Here is a 17,878-nt window from a genome sequence, read left to right on the forward strand (position 1 = left end):
TGGTTGAGGATTTTATGAAATTAATGACAGAAAACAAACCACCATAGATCCAGGAAACTTAGAGAAGACCAAGCAGAATAAATATCAAAAAATAGACATATCATGTTAAAATAATATAAAATCAAAGATAAAGAGAAAATTTTGAAAGAAGTCAGAGGACAAAACAAAACACCTTACCATTAAAGAAACAGTGAGAAGAATTACAGTGGAATTCTTGCCATAAATCATGCAAGCAAGAGAGAGTAGAGTAAAATATTTAATGTATTGAATGAATGAGAAACACCAATCTAAAATTCTATATTCACCAAATTTATCCTTCAAAAGTGAAGGAGAAACAAATGCTTTCTCAGACAAATAAAAACTGAGGAAATTAATCAACAGTAGACCTGCCCTGCAAAAACTGTTAGAGAAGTTCTTCAGAGGAAAGGAAAATGATGTAGGACAGAATCAGATCTACATAAAGAAAGGGAGCATCAGAGAAGGAATAAATGAAAGTAAAATAAAATCTTTTATTTTTCTTATTCTTAATTGATCTAACAGTTAACTGCTCAAAGTAATAATTGTAACAATATTGGGTGATTATGACATATGGATAAATAAAATGAATGACAGAAATGTTATAAGGGATGAGAGGGAGGAATTGGGAATACTCTTCTAAGGTACCTGCACTACCTATGAAGTGGCATAGTGTTATTTGAAAAGTAAACTTAGATTAGCTGTAACTGCATATTGCAAACTCTAGGGCAAACACAAAAAAGGGGAAAAATAAGTATGGTTGATTTGCTAAGAGAGGAGAGAAAATAGAATCTTGTGAAATGCTCAATTAAAATCAGAAAACGGAGAAAAACAGAAGATTTTAAAAAAGGAACAAAGAACAAATAGGATGAATAGAAAACAGTTAAAAACATAGTAGATATTAATTCAACTACATCAACAGTCACTTTAAATGTGAATGTTTTAAATACACCAATTAAATGACAGAGATTTTTGTGGTGGATAAAAACACAAGACCCACCTATATGTTGTCTACAAGAAACTCACTTTAAATAAAAAGTCACAGATAGGTTAGAAATAAAGGATGTGAAAGAACATACCAAAAGAAAGATGGAGTAATTAAGTTAATTTCAGACAAAGCAGACTTAAGAGCAAGGAAAATTACCAGAGATAAAGAGAGGGCATTACACAATGATAAATTGGTCAATGCTCTAAGAAGACATAACAATACTTAACATGTTTGCATCTAACAACAGAGAATCAAAATATATAAGGCAAAAACCTATAGAACTGCAAGAAAATATAACCATATCCATAGTTATGGTTGGAAATTTCAACATCCCTTTTTCAATAAGTGATAGATCCAGCAGGCAGAAAATCAGTAAGGATATAGTTGAACGAAACAGCATCATCAATCAAATGCATCTAATTGACATTTATAGAATACTTCCTCCAACAACAGCATTATACACATTGTTCTCAAGCTCACATGGAACATTCACCAAAATAGGCCATGTTCTAGAGCATAAAACACACCTTAAAATTTTAAATAATAGAAATCATCCAAATTATGTTCTCAGACCACAATGAAAATAAACTGGAAATCAATCAAAGAAATACAGTTGTAGACCAAACAGCACACTTCTAAATAAGTAACACATGGACCAAAGAAGTATCTAGAGACATTAAAATATTTTAAACTAAACTAAAATAAAAATACAACTTATTAAAATTTGTGGGATGCAGGAAAAGCAGTGTTTAGAGGGAAATTGATAGCACTGAATGCACATATATTTGAAAATAAGATAGATCTAAAATCAATTTAAGCTTACACATTAGGAAAGTATAGAAAGAAGAGTAATATAAGCCTAATTCAAGTAGAAGACAAGAAATAATAAAAATTAAAGCAGAAATCAAAGAAATAGAAAACAGTAACAATAGACAAAAGCAACAAAAGCAAAAGATGGTTCTTTGAAAAGATCAATAAAGTTGATAAACCTCTAGCCAGACAGAATAACCAAGAAAAAAGAGAGAAGATGCAAATTACTAATATCAGAAATGAAAGAGGGGGCCGGCCCCATGGTTTAGCAGTTAAGTGCACACGCTCTGCTACTCTGGCGGGTTTGGATCCTGGGCATGCACCGACGCACCGCTTCTCCAGCCATGCTGAGGTCGTGTCCCACATACAGCAACTAGAAGGATGTGTGTCTATGACATACAACTATCTACCGGGGCTTTGGGGGAATAAAAGGAGGAGGATTGGCAATAGATGTTAGCTCAGAGCCAATCTTCCTCAGCAAAGAGAGGAAGATTAGCATGGATGTTAGCTCAGGGTTGATCTTCCTCACAAAAAAAAAAAAAAAAAAGAAAAAGGAGAGATACACAGAAGTCAATTGCATTCTTGTATACCATCAACAAAGTGGAATTTGAAATTAAAAACACAATACTGTTTCCATTAGCATCAAAAAATAAATAAATAAAATGAAGTTATTTGGTATAAATATAGCAGAGTATGTATAAGATCTATATGAGGAAAACTACAAAACTCTGAAGAAAGAAATCAAAGAAGGTCTAAATAACTGGAGAGATATTCTATGTTTATGAATACAAAGATTTCATATTGTTAAGATGTCAGTTCTTCTCAACTTGATCTATAGATTCAATTCAGTTCCAACCAAAATATTAGCAAGTTATTTTGTGGATGTTGGCAAACTGATCCTAAAGTTTACATTGAAAGGCAAAAGACCCAGAATAGCCAGCACAATACTGAAGAAGAACAAAATTGGAGGACTGACACTATCCAACTTCAAGACTTATAAACCCACAATAATCAAGACTGTGTGTAGTATTAGTGAAAGAATAGATCAATAGATCAGACTAAAGAGGCAAGAAATAGACCCACACAAATACTGTGAACTCATCTTTGACAAAGGAGCAAAGACAATTCAAGAGATAAAGGATAATCTTTTCAACAAATGGTACTGGGACAAGTGGACATCCACATGCAAAATAGTGAATCTAGACACAGAGCTTTCATGTTTCACAAAAATTAACTCAAAATGGATCACAGACCTAAACATAAAACATAAAGCTAGAAAATATCTAAAAGATAACATAGGAGAAAATCTACGTAATCTTGAACTTGGCAATGACTTCTAATACAACACCAAAAGCATGATCTATGAAAAAAAAATTCCTAAATTGGACTTCATTAAAATAAAAAACTTCTGCTCTGTGAAAGACAATGTCAAAAGAATGAAAAGACAAGTCACAGGCTAGGAGAAAACATTTGCAAAAGACACACTTGATAAAGAAGTGTTATCCAAAATATACAAAGAACTCTTAAAACTCAACAATAAGAAAACAAACAACCCAATTAAAAAATGCACCAAAAACCTTAACAGACACCTCACCAAAGAAGATATACAGATCAAATAAACTTATGAAAAGATGCTCCAAATCATATGTCATCAGAGAAATGTAAATTAAAACAAAGAGATGCCACTACATACCTATAAGAATAGCCAAAATTTGGAACACTGACAACACTAAATGCGGACAAGGATGTGGAGCAACAGGAACTCTCATACATGCTGGTGGGAATGCAAAATGGAAGACGTTTTGGAAGACAGTTTGGTGGTTTCTTACAAAACTAAACATACTCTAACCATATGATCCAGCAATCACGCTCTTTGGTATTTACTCATAGGAGTTGAAAACTTATGTCCACACAAAAACCTGCACACAGATGATTATACAAACTTTATTCATAACTGCCAAAACTTGGAAGCAACCAAGATGCCCTTCAGTAAGTAAATGTATAAATAACCTACATCCAGACCATAGAATATTATTCAGTGCTAAAAAGAAATGAACTATTAAGCCATGAAAAGACATGGAGGAATCTTAAGTACATATTACTAACCGAATGAAGCCAATCTGAAAAGCTATATACTGTATGATTCCAACTCTATGACTTTCTAGAAAAGGCAAAACTATGAAGACAATAAAAAGATTGGTGGTGGTAAGGGGTTTGAGTGGGAGTGGGGGATGAATAGGTGAAGTACAGAGCATGTTTGGGATGGTGAAACTATTCTGTATGATACTGCCACGGTAGACACATGACATTATGCATTTGTTAAAACTTATAGAACTTTACAACAAAAGGCGTGAGCCTTAATGTATGCAAATTTTACAAAGTTTTTTAGGATATTTTATAGTCACAGGAAAAAATGCAGACTGTGACAAAAAAATCTAACTGTATTACAAATGTATGAAACAATCTCACTGAGGGGTGGGGGGAAGGGTGCTAACCTAAGTAACTTTGGAAATGAATGGAGTCTGTAAGATTGAAGGCAAAAGGAACTGCACATAAACACTATATACTGGTCGATAAATGTTTCCCATGGGGATATAAGTTAACGATTCTCATACTGGTAGACATGCATATTGGAATTAAACAATTAAACAGATTAGATGGTAGGAGCCAGCTTTATCACTGTTGTTGTGGGACTTTACAGATAAGCAAGGGGAGGAGGCTAGATTGATCCGTGTGGTAATGGATTACATCAGTAAGAACTCATGCTTGATTTAATATGGATACAAATGGTTACATATAGAAATATTTATGGATGTGTGTATATACATGAGTTAGTGTATATACATATATTTCTTTACTCTGCCAGCTTAGAGGGCCTAAAAGAGACAACATCCCAGTAGCAATAAGCATACCAACCATCCAGATCATGGTTTCTAATACCATTCTCCAAAAACAGAACCAGGGCTCCTTGGAGAAATGAGTGATTCTAGGACTGTGGCAGGAATATACAAGATGAGCCTGGAGCATCTTGTAGTGCAGGAATGTAAGGACATGCTTAAAAAAAAAAAAAAATCCTACAACTACATTAATGAGGGTGTGTCAAAGGGGCACAGAAGCTGTATTAAGCCGAATAATGCCCCCAAAGATATCCATTTCTAATCTCTGGAACCTGGAAATGTTACCCTATAAGAAAAAATGGCCTTTGCAGCATTATTTGGTAAGGAAGATTATCCTAGATAATCCGATTGGACCCTAAATGCAATCACATGTAACGTTATAAGAGGGAGGCAGAGGAAGCTTTGACACAGACACTGAGAAGAAGAGGAGGCGATGAGAGAAGAAGAGGAGGCTCTGTGGTCATGGAGGCAGAGGTTGGAGTGAGGCAGCCACAAGCTAAGGATTGCTGGTATCCACCAGAAGCTGGAAGAGGCAAGAAATGAATTCTTTGCCTTCAGAGGAAGCACAGCTCAGCCAACACTTTGTTTTCAGCTCAGCGAAAGTTATTTTGGACTTCTGGCCTCCAGAACTGTGAGAGAATAAATTGCTGTTGTTTTAAGCCATTGGCCTTGTGGTAATTTGTTACAGCCGCCCTGGAAAACTAGTACAGCCAACTGAAAGATCTCTCAATGGCCAAAGCTAGAAGAATTTGAGTAACAAAATGAAACAAGTAGTATTGGATTATAACCCAAAGTATAAAATAAATATCCATGAGTGTATACTGATATAAGTAAATGATTGGATAAATATGTAAATGGGAGAGAAGAGACAAATCTCCCAAACAGAAGAATTCCAAATAGATTATGTAAATACTCCCCGCTCAATGAGGTGGAGCATAACTCCCTTCTCCCTAAGTGTGGGCTGTGCATAGTGACTTCCAAAGAGCACAGCATGGAAAGGAAGAAAAAGGAATAACTTTACAAACACTGCTTCAGGTAGGTGATCTAGGTCAGCATCAACAGTCATGAATCGTGTTAACAGTACACACCCTTGATATGAAATAATGAATGAGACACTTTACCTTTGTTATGTTTCTCCTCAAAACCCATAGTCCCTGTCTCATCATGACAAAAACATCAGATTCTACTAGAGGGGCATCCTGCAATATACCTGACTCCTCAAAATTGGCAAGGTTATCAAAAACAAGAAAGCTCTGAGAATCTGTTACAGCTAAGAGGAGCCATTTTTGTTTAGTGTTTCCTTCTACCTATATGTGTACTTTAAAAAAAAATTAACTTCTCTGCTAATTGTGCCATTTGGGTCATCTCGATTTGGATTTATTTTGACTCTTTTTGTTCTTGGGTATAGGCCACATAGTTCTGTATCTTTGCATGTCTACTGAGTTTCGATTGGATACCTGGTATTATGAGAGATATGTAGCAGACACGTGGAAGAGGGTCTTTTATTTTAGTCATCAGTTAACTTGGCTGGACTCAAACTCCATATTCTATCCCCTCTGCAGTCAGTAGCTGACATTTTCTTCAGATCTGTAGTTTCCAGCTTCCGTTTTTTTTTTTTTTTTTCCACTAGTTCCTTTGTGGCCTCCCCTGTGAATACTAGTTTAGTGATCAGCCAACATTTCAGGCCAATATTGGTCGCATATTTTGAGACTCACCTTCTACGTGACCCTTTCCTTCCAAACTCTCCTGTCTAGCTTTCTTATTGCTCTCCAAACCCTGAACTCTGGCCTCTTAGCTTCAGAGCAGTAAGGCTTTGGCGTTCTCCTGGCCTGAGTTGCTGTGCAGATTGGGAACTGTCCCCAGGCAAGAAGCTACAAATTCCCTAATCCCACCAGGTGCAATTCCTGTTTTACCAGAGTAGATTTCCTTCCAGTTTCTTCTGTTTTTGGTTCTTTTCCGGTGCCTCCAAATGGGTTTTCTTTTTAAATATTTTTATTCAAATTTTAGAACTTTAATCTGTGGGTAGTTCAGTCTATCCAAGCTACTCCACCATATCAGATAGAAGAGTCAGTCAATGAACTCTTTTTGGAGGTTCAGCAAAGTTTAGTCCACTTTAAAATGAGACCTCTGCTCTATTTCTTTCTCACTTGTATTCCACAAACATTTATTTAGTGCTTATTAGGTACCAGGAACAGTTCTAAGTTCTTTGCAAATACTAACTCATTTATTCCTCACAAACAACCCCTATGGAAACTGCTATTATTATTCTCATTTGCCAACAGAAAAACTGAAGTAAAGAGAGAGTAAGTTACTTGCCAAAGTATCACACAGCCAGCAAATGGGCTAATTGCTGAACCTAGCTTACTATTTAGGCATAGGTCATTCTTCTTCTCTATTCAAAAACCAAGGGGATGGGCCGGCCCCGTGGCTTAGTGATTAAGTGCGCTTGCTCCGCTGCTGGCGGCCTGGGTTCGGATCCCGGGGGCACACCGACACACTACTTCTCTGGCCATGCTGAGGCCGCATCCCACATACAGCAACTAGAAGGATGTGCAGCTATGACATACAACTATCTACTGGGGCTTTGGGGAAAAAATAAATAAATAAAAATTATTAAAAAAAAAACAAAAACCAAGGGATTGATGCAGGGATTCTGAATGTCCCTCAAAACATGCATAGTGCTGCCTTTTATAATCTATGAGAATAAGTAAAATAGAAGCCTGTATCAAGATATCCTAATTGTAGGCTAGCTCTCCCATTCATTTTACACATGTCTTTGTTATATCATGTCTCTTATCTCTCAGCCCAGTTTACTCATCTATGAAGTGGAGTGGTACTATGTTTAACTCTAACAATAAACATACTCCAGAAAGATCATCCACTTGTGTATTTCCTCTTTGTCTCCACTAGAGGGAGAAGTGATACCAGGCAGACTTGGTTAAAAGACGTGAAAAAGAAACTCTAGTGTAAAAAGTTTATTTAAAACAAATTTTTAGGATCATGTAATACTATTCATTATAAAAAATATAGGACATAAAGAAGAAGAAAAACATCACCTTGCCTATTCCCTCATGTTCTACATTTAATTGATGACTGTGTTATCTAGAGTGTAACAGGGGTTTCAGCTGGTTTGGAACTGGATTCCAACATGGCTGGTGCATAGAGCTGCTAGTCCTTCCTTTCTTCACTCATCTCCTTGACCTCTAATTGTTCTGACTGCCTGATTTCCATGAGTGCTGAGGACACTGATTTACGTAAGGCACGAACTCTCTCTGGTAGTTCATAAAGGACTACCAGATGCAGAGGTAGATTGCAGGCAGGGAGAAAGTATACACAGAAATAATTCATTCTAAGCAGAGAAGGTAGCTTTGACTTAGCAATGGGGACTGAGAGTTAGACTGGTGCAAGTTTCAAGGTAGTGAGTGGTGTGTGAACTCATGCCAATCCAGCTATCCCTGTAGCATGTGCACTCCCTGTGGAAAAATGGAGGGTATGTGTCCTGAGAACCTCTCTCACTGCACTCTATAGAACGTCATTGCTCAATCTACCCTCCTTTGGACACTCTGCAATTAAAGACAATAGAAGTGGGGGACCATCAGGTGAATAGCCTTTCCTACTTCATAAGATATTGCTGAGCTCCTGCTGTACTTTGAGACCGACAGCACTGGTGGCCAGAGAAAATCAGCAAACTTCTGGATTTCAGAGCAGAAGGTGCTGGTGGCAAGGGACACCCTGAAATTTCTGTTGTTGTTCTGTAAGCATGTAAGAAATCCACTGCAAACTCGCAGAAATATTTTGGAGAGATTATACAAAGGAAAGGAAGTCCTGCGTAAGCAGGTGAGGCTTGGAGCTAGCAAGATTAGAATATAAATTGGTGTGACTCAATCTGCCCTCACAGGCTTGAGAGGTTTGGAGATTAATCTACCTTTCATAGATGTCTCTCAAATTTGTCTCCTTCTCTCTCCTCCCCATGCCACTGCATACTTCGTTTCTCACCTGGACCTTCTTAACCTGGACCCTGCCTTCTGTCTTTCTCCAAATTCAATCCATTCTCCACATGAATGCCAGACTGATTTTCTGTAGCACAAATTATACTATTAATTGTCACTCTTCTGCTTAAAAATCTCAATGGCTCCTCGTTTTCTTTGGAAAAGTATCCAATCTCTTATATTGATCTGGAAGATTTTTTTCGTGATTTGACATCAGTCATCCTGCGTAGAACTTGCATTCACCTTCCCATCTTGCACCTTATGGTCTAGTCACGTTTAACTGTTGACAATTTCATGAACTGATCATGCATCTTATTTTTGTGTATTTCAATATCTTCCCTATCTTTAGATCCACAATGCTTAGTACAATGTCTGTGCATATGATATGTACTTAATAAATATTCATTTAATAAGTGAATGATCAGTACGTGTTCATATGTTTTCTGAGACTGAATCCAGAGAGAGAAATTGCAAGACTCAAGCATTTCCAAGAGGTGATGAAATTCAAGGTTATAATGATACTAATAACAATAGTAATATTATTCCTAATACTGTTAGTAATAATAGCTAGCATTTATTGAGCACTGACTATGTACCAGGCATTCTTGCCATAAGAGCATTGTAACATCTCTTTAATCCTCACCACCATCCTGTGAGATAGATACTACTGTACCCATTTAACAGAAAAGAAAGCTGAGGCACAGTGTAGTTAAGAAACTTGCTTAAATTAATCTGGCTAGGAAAAGATGGAGCCAAAATTTGAATACAATCAAACTAACACCAGAACCTTCACGTTATATGACTTTGGAATATACTGTAAGTGGAGAACTTTTGTGGCATGAAGGTGAACATCATTGGTTTTGAAAAATTTGAGGAATTGTAATTTCAAAGTGTTAAAAGGAATATTGACCTGGATTTTTTATTACCTGTTAATTGTCTACATTCTCCACCAGAAGGAAAACACCATAGGAGAAGGGAACTTGTCTCTCTTGCACATTGAATATCAAGCGCCTAGAAAGTATTTAGCATATATCAGTAGTAGTTGCTGGATAAAAATTTATGGAAGGAAGTAAGAAAGAAAGGAATTATAAAGGATTTGTTGAAATTACGAAAGATCTGTTTTAGGCATTACCCTTGTTTTATCAAATGTATTTTAAGTTCCTTAAGTGTATGTAACTTTCTTTCCTTTGCCTTTCAGTTAGTCTGGCACTGTGTATAGTAGGATTTTAATAAGTAATTATTGGTTGATTGAAGAGTGTCAGAAAAATTAATGAAAGACTTTGAAATGGGCCCCCTTTCAGGTAATCTCTGCCTTTCAATATTTTTGGCTATTTTACAACTCAACAAATTGTAGAAAATTAATAATAATACAAATGATTATTTTTTCCATAGAAATGCAAATTAGTTGTATCTGGTGGAATGTAATTGATTATTGACCTACTTCATTTTAACATTACTTATCTGACTATATATATGTGTTCTTTGAATTCTTCTTTGAACAGATTATAAAAACTTACTGGTTCCCTCATTAATTAATGAGTTAAATAAAATCTTTGACACAGGATCATGTTATATCTGTATGAGAGTGATGATTATACCGTCTTTTAAAAAGTATCCTTTAACAAGACAAATGCATATATTTCTTTTCATTCACAGCTATACCTCTTCCTAGAGGAGGTATAGCGAGAATCCCCCCACCCTTGATATCTGATCTGATATCTGATCACCCTGACCTGCCCTCAGCAAGAATCCTTTTGAGTTGGTTTAGTGAGAATCCCCCTACCCCTTGTGTCTCCTCTTAGTAATTTTCCATCCACTGACCCCGTCACTCTGCTCCTTGGCTATAAATTTCCAGTTGTCTTTGCTATATTTGGAGTTGAGCCCAATCTCTCTCTCTTCTTGTGATAGTCTTGGCACGTATTGCCATAGTCCTGAATAGTCTTCCTTACCATTTTAACAAGCGTCAGAATAATTTTTTCTTTAACAATTATAGACACAATTCCAAATCAGAATATTGGGCCATCTCACAAATAAAACAATATGTATTTTCCATTCATTAGTTTCTGTTATTATTGACAATATTTTCTGTTGTCAAAAATTAGCATCCTTTCATTCTGCTCCAATTTTCCCTTCTTTAAAGGATTCATCTATTGTAAGCTTTAATTGGTGTGTGTGTGTGTTTGTGTGTGTGCTCTGTAATGAGAAACTAGGACTGGCCTTCTCATCAGAGGTTTTTCACCATCCTCCAAAATTTGTACTTTGATATTTTAATTTTTTACATGAATTTTCTTGCTTTTCAAAGCAACTGATACCACAGGCAACAAAGTAATTCATTTGTTTATTATAGTTCATTTGTTAGGAAAAAAGAAGTAAATATGGATAGACAACCAAAATTTCTGGCATCTACTCTATGTCAGGTACTTTAGATGTGTGATTTAGATGTTGGTAAAATTCTCTTTAGTTTTTGAGATTTGCTTAAGATTGATAGAAAATCCCGTCCCCTGCCTAGTAAGGAAAACCATCTGTCTGAGGATTCTTGATGGGGGAGAGTCCTGGGTGGCTCGAATTTCTTTTCATCACCTCTGGCTCCATTCTCCTGAATTCCTGATCTCACCTGTATCTTCCTTTCTATGATTGCTCTTCTCTATGCTCTCTCAAGACCCGATATGGAACAGAAAACTTTTTCCTCTATTTCCCTCCAAACATTAGTCATACTGAGATCCAGAAAGTACAAGTAACTTGTTTAGAAAACAGTGATGGAACAGGAACATAACTTCAAGTTTGTCTGCTTCCAAAACCGGAGCTATTTGACTTATTGTGAGATAGTAAAACACCTGAAATGGTGAAAATTTATAAATTTTTATTTCGAAGGGAGAAATTTTATTGTTTAGAACAATGATTTTTATATCCATATCCATTAATCAGGGTTATTGTTATTACTATGTACTATGTAAGAGTTAATTATATATAAAATTATCTAACATTCAAGCATGTGCAAAGCAACCATGTAGTCCCTAATTCTCTAATAGAATTGGTTAATTCCCTCTACCAATGACTATACCAGAGTAGGCCACTAGGTGTCATTCCGGCACAGAAATTACCTAAAAAGGCCCTTAGAAAGCAAGTGAGCTCACCTTCAAGGTAGAAGATGCTGTATTTTGCCTTCTCAAGTACATACATGAAGTTTGTGTTCACTCAGCCCTGGGTATCCATCTGCCCTGAGGGAAGATTAAAATTATGTTACTCACGTAAAATTATTTTCCTACCAAGAGAAATATAATAGATGGCTTTTGATATTCAAATTCTAACAGATTTAATAAAAAAGAAAAATCTCTTTGGGAGAATAGCAACAATGAAACCAATATACTCAGGAATAAACCTAACTAGAATATGCAAAACCCATATGAGAAAAACTTTACAGCAGCCTTGAAAGACACAAAAATAGACTTGAGCAAATTAAAAGACATCCCTTCTTTACGGATAGGATGTGTCAATGACATGTAGATGTCAATTCTCCTCAAGTTAACACATATATGTAACGCTATCCAGTTGAAATGCCACAAATATTTCTGGAGCAAGACAAGCTGATTCTAAGGTTCATATGAAAAAATAAGCTTGCAATAATAGCTATGAAAGTCCTGTTAAAAAAAAAAAAGAATGAGGGGCCCTAACCCTACCAGACATTAAAACATACTATAAAGCCCCTATAATTACAACATTGTGGTACTAGTGGATAACAGACAGACTGGTGGAGAGAACAGCAAATCCAGAAATAGACCCAAGTACATAAAGAAGTATATTATATAATATAGGTGGCTGCTCAAATCTCTGGGGGAAAAAAATGGGCTTTTAAATAAATGGTATTGTGACAAGTTGATGGTCATAGGATCATACCCAATATGATACACAAGAATAAACTCTAAATGGATCAAAGGTATCAATGTAAAAAACTCATATAAGTTAGAAGAAAACTTGGGTGAACTCCTTTAAACTTTATAACTAAGATGAACTCCCATATAACTTTATAACTATGAAGTCTTCTTTGTGATTAAAAATCCAAATGAAATAAAAGATAGATGAGTGATTCCAAAATATGTTTTGCACGTCAAAAAGAAATCATAGGCAAAGTCAAATGACAAATGACACACTGGGACAAAATATTTGCAAAATATATCACAGATAAAGGAATAATTATACACACACACACACAATTTCTTTAATATAAATTAATTTTTAAAAATAGAAAAAAGAACAAAAAGACCAAATGTTCAGTGGAAATATGGGCAAAAGATACTGAGTACAGAGTTCATAGAAAAATATTTACTAATGGTTTTTAAACGTATAAAATACACTCAACTTCGTTCATAACAAGAGAAATGCAAATTAAAACAACATTGACATATCATTTTCACCTATCAAACAGTAAAAAGTTTGTTTATGCACTTTGCTAGCAAGGGTGTAGGGAAACAGACACTAATGCTACCAGTGGTAATTGCAAAATGGTGGAACGTTTATAGAAAGAAACTTGGCAATATTTAATAAAACCACATATTCATATATCCTTTGACCCAGAAATCCTTCTTCTAGGAATCTACCCTGAAGGTACACCTCTATTAATATGAAACAAAATATGCACATGGTTATTCATTCTGGCATTACTTATAAGCACAAAAGATTGGAAATAACCTTAATGCCCATCTTAGAAGAACGAATAAACTATGGTACATCCTCACAATGGAGTTATTTGTGACCGAAAAATAAAATGAGGAAGATCTCTAGAAAACTATAGAGTGTTTCCAGATATATTGTTAAGTTGAAAAAAGAAGTATAAAATAATATATATATATTTATCATGCTAATTTTTATATAACTAAGAAGGGGAAATAAAGATAAGTACTCTTATTTTTGTAAAAAAAAAGAAAAATAAATACAGGAATTATAAGCTAGAAACTCCTAAAACTGGTTACCTAAATGGGAAAGGGGGGAACAGGATGAAAATGAAACTTCTTTGTGTTTCCTTTTTTAGGCCTTTCCATATAGTTTAGGCGTTTTGACGACATTTTTGCAAAACAACTGATCTGAACTCTAAAAATATCAGTCATGGGAGACAGAAAAAGCTGGATAACTATTCTAGTTTAAGGAGACTAAAGAACTATTTTTTTTTAACAAAAGTGCACAAATTATAAAGAAGAGCTGTTCACTTTTGATTTATGCACTTCAATGAAACTTTAACTTTAAAAGATATAAAAATTATAAATTCTTCATGGTGCCTCCAGAGAACACGCTTAAAGAGCATCAATAACCTTTCTCTGTCCCACCTCATTTTACTGATACTTTTGACTAGTTATCAGTTCTATATTCAAGTTAGGAGGCATGGAAAATAATCCTCCAATAAGAAAAGAAAAAATATATCAAGCTTTGCCATTTTGGGTGTGAGATATGGAGTGTCTTATTTTCAAATTTGGTCTCCAATGTTTGAAATTCAGTAGACAAATTAACCTAGTTTTTAAAATGCAATTGATTTCATTTGGATGTAAAAATGTTGGAATTATTGCTTAAATTGAGAACAGAAGAGCTGCCTGGGTTGTAGGAAACAACATGTTAGTTCAACAAAAGTACTTATGAAAATTTCTGACTTTCTTCAAGTGAAAAAAAGTATTTTCGTGTAAAGTTGGAGATTAAAATCCATTACTGGAGAAAAATTTGAGCATATATTAAGAGTGTTTGGTAAACTACAGATACTATTAGGTGATTTTTCTTTTTCTTCTTGTTTCTGAGCTCTGACTTAAGGTAAGGATGAAGCTTGTTAGATGATATTTGTGAAAGAAAATTTCTACTTTAGAAGAGTATGAGAAATCAGTGTGTTAAGTTCTCCTGTATAATCCTTAATAATCATAAGATAGATCTTTTTGTAGTTGTCTAGACCATAAAATTAAATTTAAGAAAGGTTTAGTTCTTAATTAATCCCATTAAGACCCAAAAAGGAACACTATAACTCCATAACAGAGTTAAAATTATATGTTAACATTTATTATGGTAAATTTCAAACATGTACGCAAGTAAAGGGAACAATATAATTAATAATGATTTTCAACTCATGTCTAATTTTGCTTTATCCTATACTGACCTCCGTGTCTCCTCCTCTGAATTATTTTGAAGCAAATCACAGATATCATATCATTTCTAAATTAGATTATGTATTATTAAGATCTTTATATTTATTCTTATTATAAAAAGGTACATCTAAGATATTAGCATTAATAAACCTCAACACAACGAAATGATACATTGCATTTCTATAATTCTTTAGTTTAGCAAATTTTACTAGTACCTTGTGGCATATGTCACATGAACTTGACAGCTTCTCAAAATCTAGGTATTTTTCTGATGAGATCCCTGGCTGTAATAACAAATATGATTTTTTTCCATTGTATAATAAAATGTGTGAATTTTGGAACATCTGCATAGCTTCATGAACCAATATTTTACAAATGACCAATGTATGATATTACAAAGTCACGCATGAGTAAAGGATCTGTTCAAATTACAAGATAGACCAATGGATTTGAACACAATAGAGTATGAAAAGTTCAGTCATATGGCTTCGTATTCCACATTGCGACTAGCCTAAAAAACTGCCATCTGCTGAACTTTGATATAGTATCAAAGAAGAATATCCATATCTGAAAGGCTATTAAAATACTATTCCCTTTTCCAACTATATATTTGTGTGAGGCCAGATTTTCTTTATATACTTCAGCCAAAACAGAATGTTAAGACAGATTCGATGCAGAAGCAGAAATAAGAATGTAGTTGTCTTCTAGTAAGACTGACATTAAGGGATTTTCAAAATTGTAAAACAGTCACAATTGTCTCACTATTTTTTTAAAAAATATAGGTAGTTTTCAAAAACTAGGTTTTTTAATGTTAAAATGTATTGCTTTATTATTGTTAAAGTAAATAATATTTTTAAAGTTCTCAGTTTATTTCCGAATATGGTAAATATTAATAGATGTAGCCCATACAAACAAAAATTCTTCGTGGTCCTCAATTATTTTTAGGAGTCTAGAGGATTCAAGAGACCAAAATGTTTGAGAGTCACTTACCTAACTTATCCTGAATCATATTCAGGTTTTTCAAGAAAATAGAAAGAAACGGATACTTAATGTTTCTCTACTTCATACCAGAGACTGTACGTATTTCATCATGCTTTATGAATTTTATCTTTATCTTTTTGTAGAGTTCTACAACTGTGATGTGAAATGAGGTGGGTTCAGACACTCTTTTCGCAGTTCCAGAAAATGAAACTGTCCAAGTGACCCATATCCAGCAATTGTGGCTCTAGCTCAGGACACACATTTTTAAGTGTTTTTAAATATGGCTTAAATACTTAAATACTTAAAAATACTTAAATAAGTATTTTTAAATATTGCTCTATCCTTGATTTAAAAAAAAAAAATCCTGTTTGGAATAAGAATTCAACTTGAGTGAACGCATTTTGGAGCCAGAAGGACAAATAGAAGACCCAAATAATACTTTTGTTATATTTCCTCAAATTTCTCACCATAATTTATGGGCAAAGCATTGAATTTGACCTGCCTTGGAATTAAATTTTCTTTTCCTATTTGTCTTTAGGAAAACCTTGCTGACTCTTGTCCAAGATTGTCACTTTATTAAAAAATATTCTCCTCCATAACTTAGACACATAGAAATTTTTACATTTTAAATTCCTATACACAGATTAGTGTTTCGGCCTCCCTTCACTTCATAATTGGAAAAACACTTAAAACATGAAATGAAATCAAAATGACCTAAAAAAATCTGTAGAGGAATTAGAAATTATCCATCCTAGAATTAAGACTTTCCTGCTTATTACTATTTATGTATACAAAATTAACTGAAGATGCAAGAGTCTCTTCCCAGCTAGACTCCGAGCATCTTCGGAACAGCAGTTGCTGTACTCTCTTTGGTTAGCCCATTGCCTACTCAGCAAGGGGAGTACAGAAAGTACTCAATTTCTATTTGTTTAGTTGTAGAATAAAATTGACTTTATTTAAAATGTACTTTTCTTCTAATTTAAAAGCTATTATTCTGCAGTATAATTCATTTTATTATAAAGCATAGATACTAATTTCCATGTCACATAATGTATTATTTTGGAAAAAGAATAAGGAAAGCTATTTGGTCAGGCACTGAAAATCCAAAAAGTTTCCTGGTACATAATCCACCTTCTCTAAAGTTTTTTTTTTTTTTTTCCTGTATGACTTGGTTGGAAAGACTTTTCACAAATAGGAAGATTTTTGGTTTTAATTTTAATTAAGGCAGATGGTTAATTTAAATGGTAAATGGGTATTTTTGGAGAAATAAAATTAAAAACAAAATCTTCTCCCAACCCAGAAATTCTCTCCACAAAGTTAGCTGAAAAAGAAGACACTTTATTGTTGAATAAGCATTAAAACAGAATGTGATGTGTGTCACAGATGTTCAACTAAGAGATCTCAAAGACAGAAAGAAATCTCCCTCTTTTATAGAGCCAAACAGATACAACCCATTACATACATACATACATTCTCAAGATAAACAATAGCCTCAAGTCCTCTAGTGAGAGGACTTGACAACACCATTTGTCACTCATAGTTCATCCTAACCTTACTTGGTAATTGGGGTGACCATCTGTTCTATCTAATTAGCTTTATTCGGAGGAAAACCAAACCCTGTCATATCTTTATGACAGGAGGTAGTTTTGCAACTTGGAGCAAGGTGCAGAGGGAAGTTAGGCTCTGACCCTCCCACAGAAACTGGGAGATGGGGTGCTATCTCCCTTGATGTTTACATTTCAAACAGATGGCTCCAGGTCCTTGAGAAAGACATTCCTAGATCATAAAGCTGACAAAATGCCAATGTAGTCTTCAAAGGGATTTATATACATTTCAAAGAGAGTAGATAGTACTTACAGTTATAAATTTTCTAAAGTAAAGGCTCAAAGAAAAAGGAGGACAGGGAAATTTCTTCCTTTATTTTCAGCAGAGAGAATTAAGCCTCTTATTTTTAATTTGTATCTCTCCTTACAGTATCTACCTTCTGGTTACTCCAGGCAAATATTTACGGTAATTGAGTGGGGGTGGTGAAAAGAGAGGGAAAGAGCACTACTCTCATCTCACTCATACCCTGCTTTTATT

At 34.6% G+C, this 17,878-nt stretch overlaps 1 protein-coding gene and 1 long non-coding RNA gene across 8 annotated transcripts in view; one reads left to right on the plus strand and one right to left on the minus strand.

Moving 5' to 3' along the window:
* WDR72 (WD repeat domain 72) overlaps positions 1 to 17,878 on the minus strand; it is a 299,038-nt gene that overhangs the window by 251,486 nt on the left and 29,674 nt on the right. For 5 of the 7 annotated variants that reach the window (XM_087427430.1, XM_087427406.1, XM_087427436.1 and 2 more), the window contains exons 2-3: positions 11,834 to 11,917; positions 9,626 to 9,710 (exon numbers count right to left, since the gene is read on the minus strand). The gene's annotated coding sequence lies outside the window, so the exon portion shown is untranslated. The remainder of the gene's footprint in view (positions 1 to 9,625; positions 9,711 to 11,833; positions 11,918 to 17,878) is intronic. The other 2 variants (XM_087427414.1, XM_087427411.1) reach the window with 2 other exon arrangements.
* Positions 1 to 17,878, plus strand: part of LOC147917559 (uncharacterized) — a 38,053-nt gene that overhangs the window by 18,889 nt on the left and 1,286 nt on the right. The gene's annotated exons all lie outside the window — the stretch shown is intronic.

This window comes from Ceratotherium simum, chromosome 3, assembly GCF_057802395.1.
Source record: "Ceratotherium simum simum isolate JZ-2026a chromosome 3, ASM5780239v1, whole genome shotgun sequence".
NCBI classification, from domain to species: domain Eukaryota; kingdom Metazoa; phylum Chordata; class Mammalia; order Perissodactyla; family Rhinocerotidae; genus Ceratotherium; species Ceratotherium simum.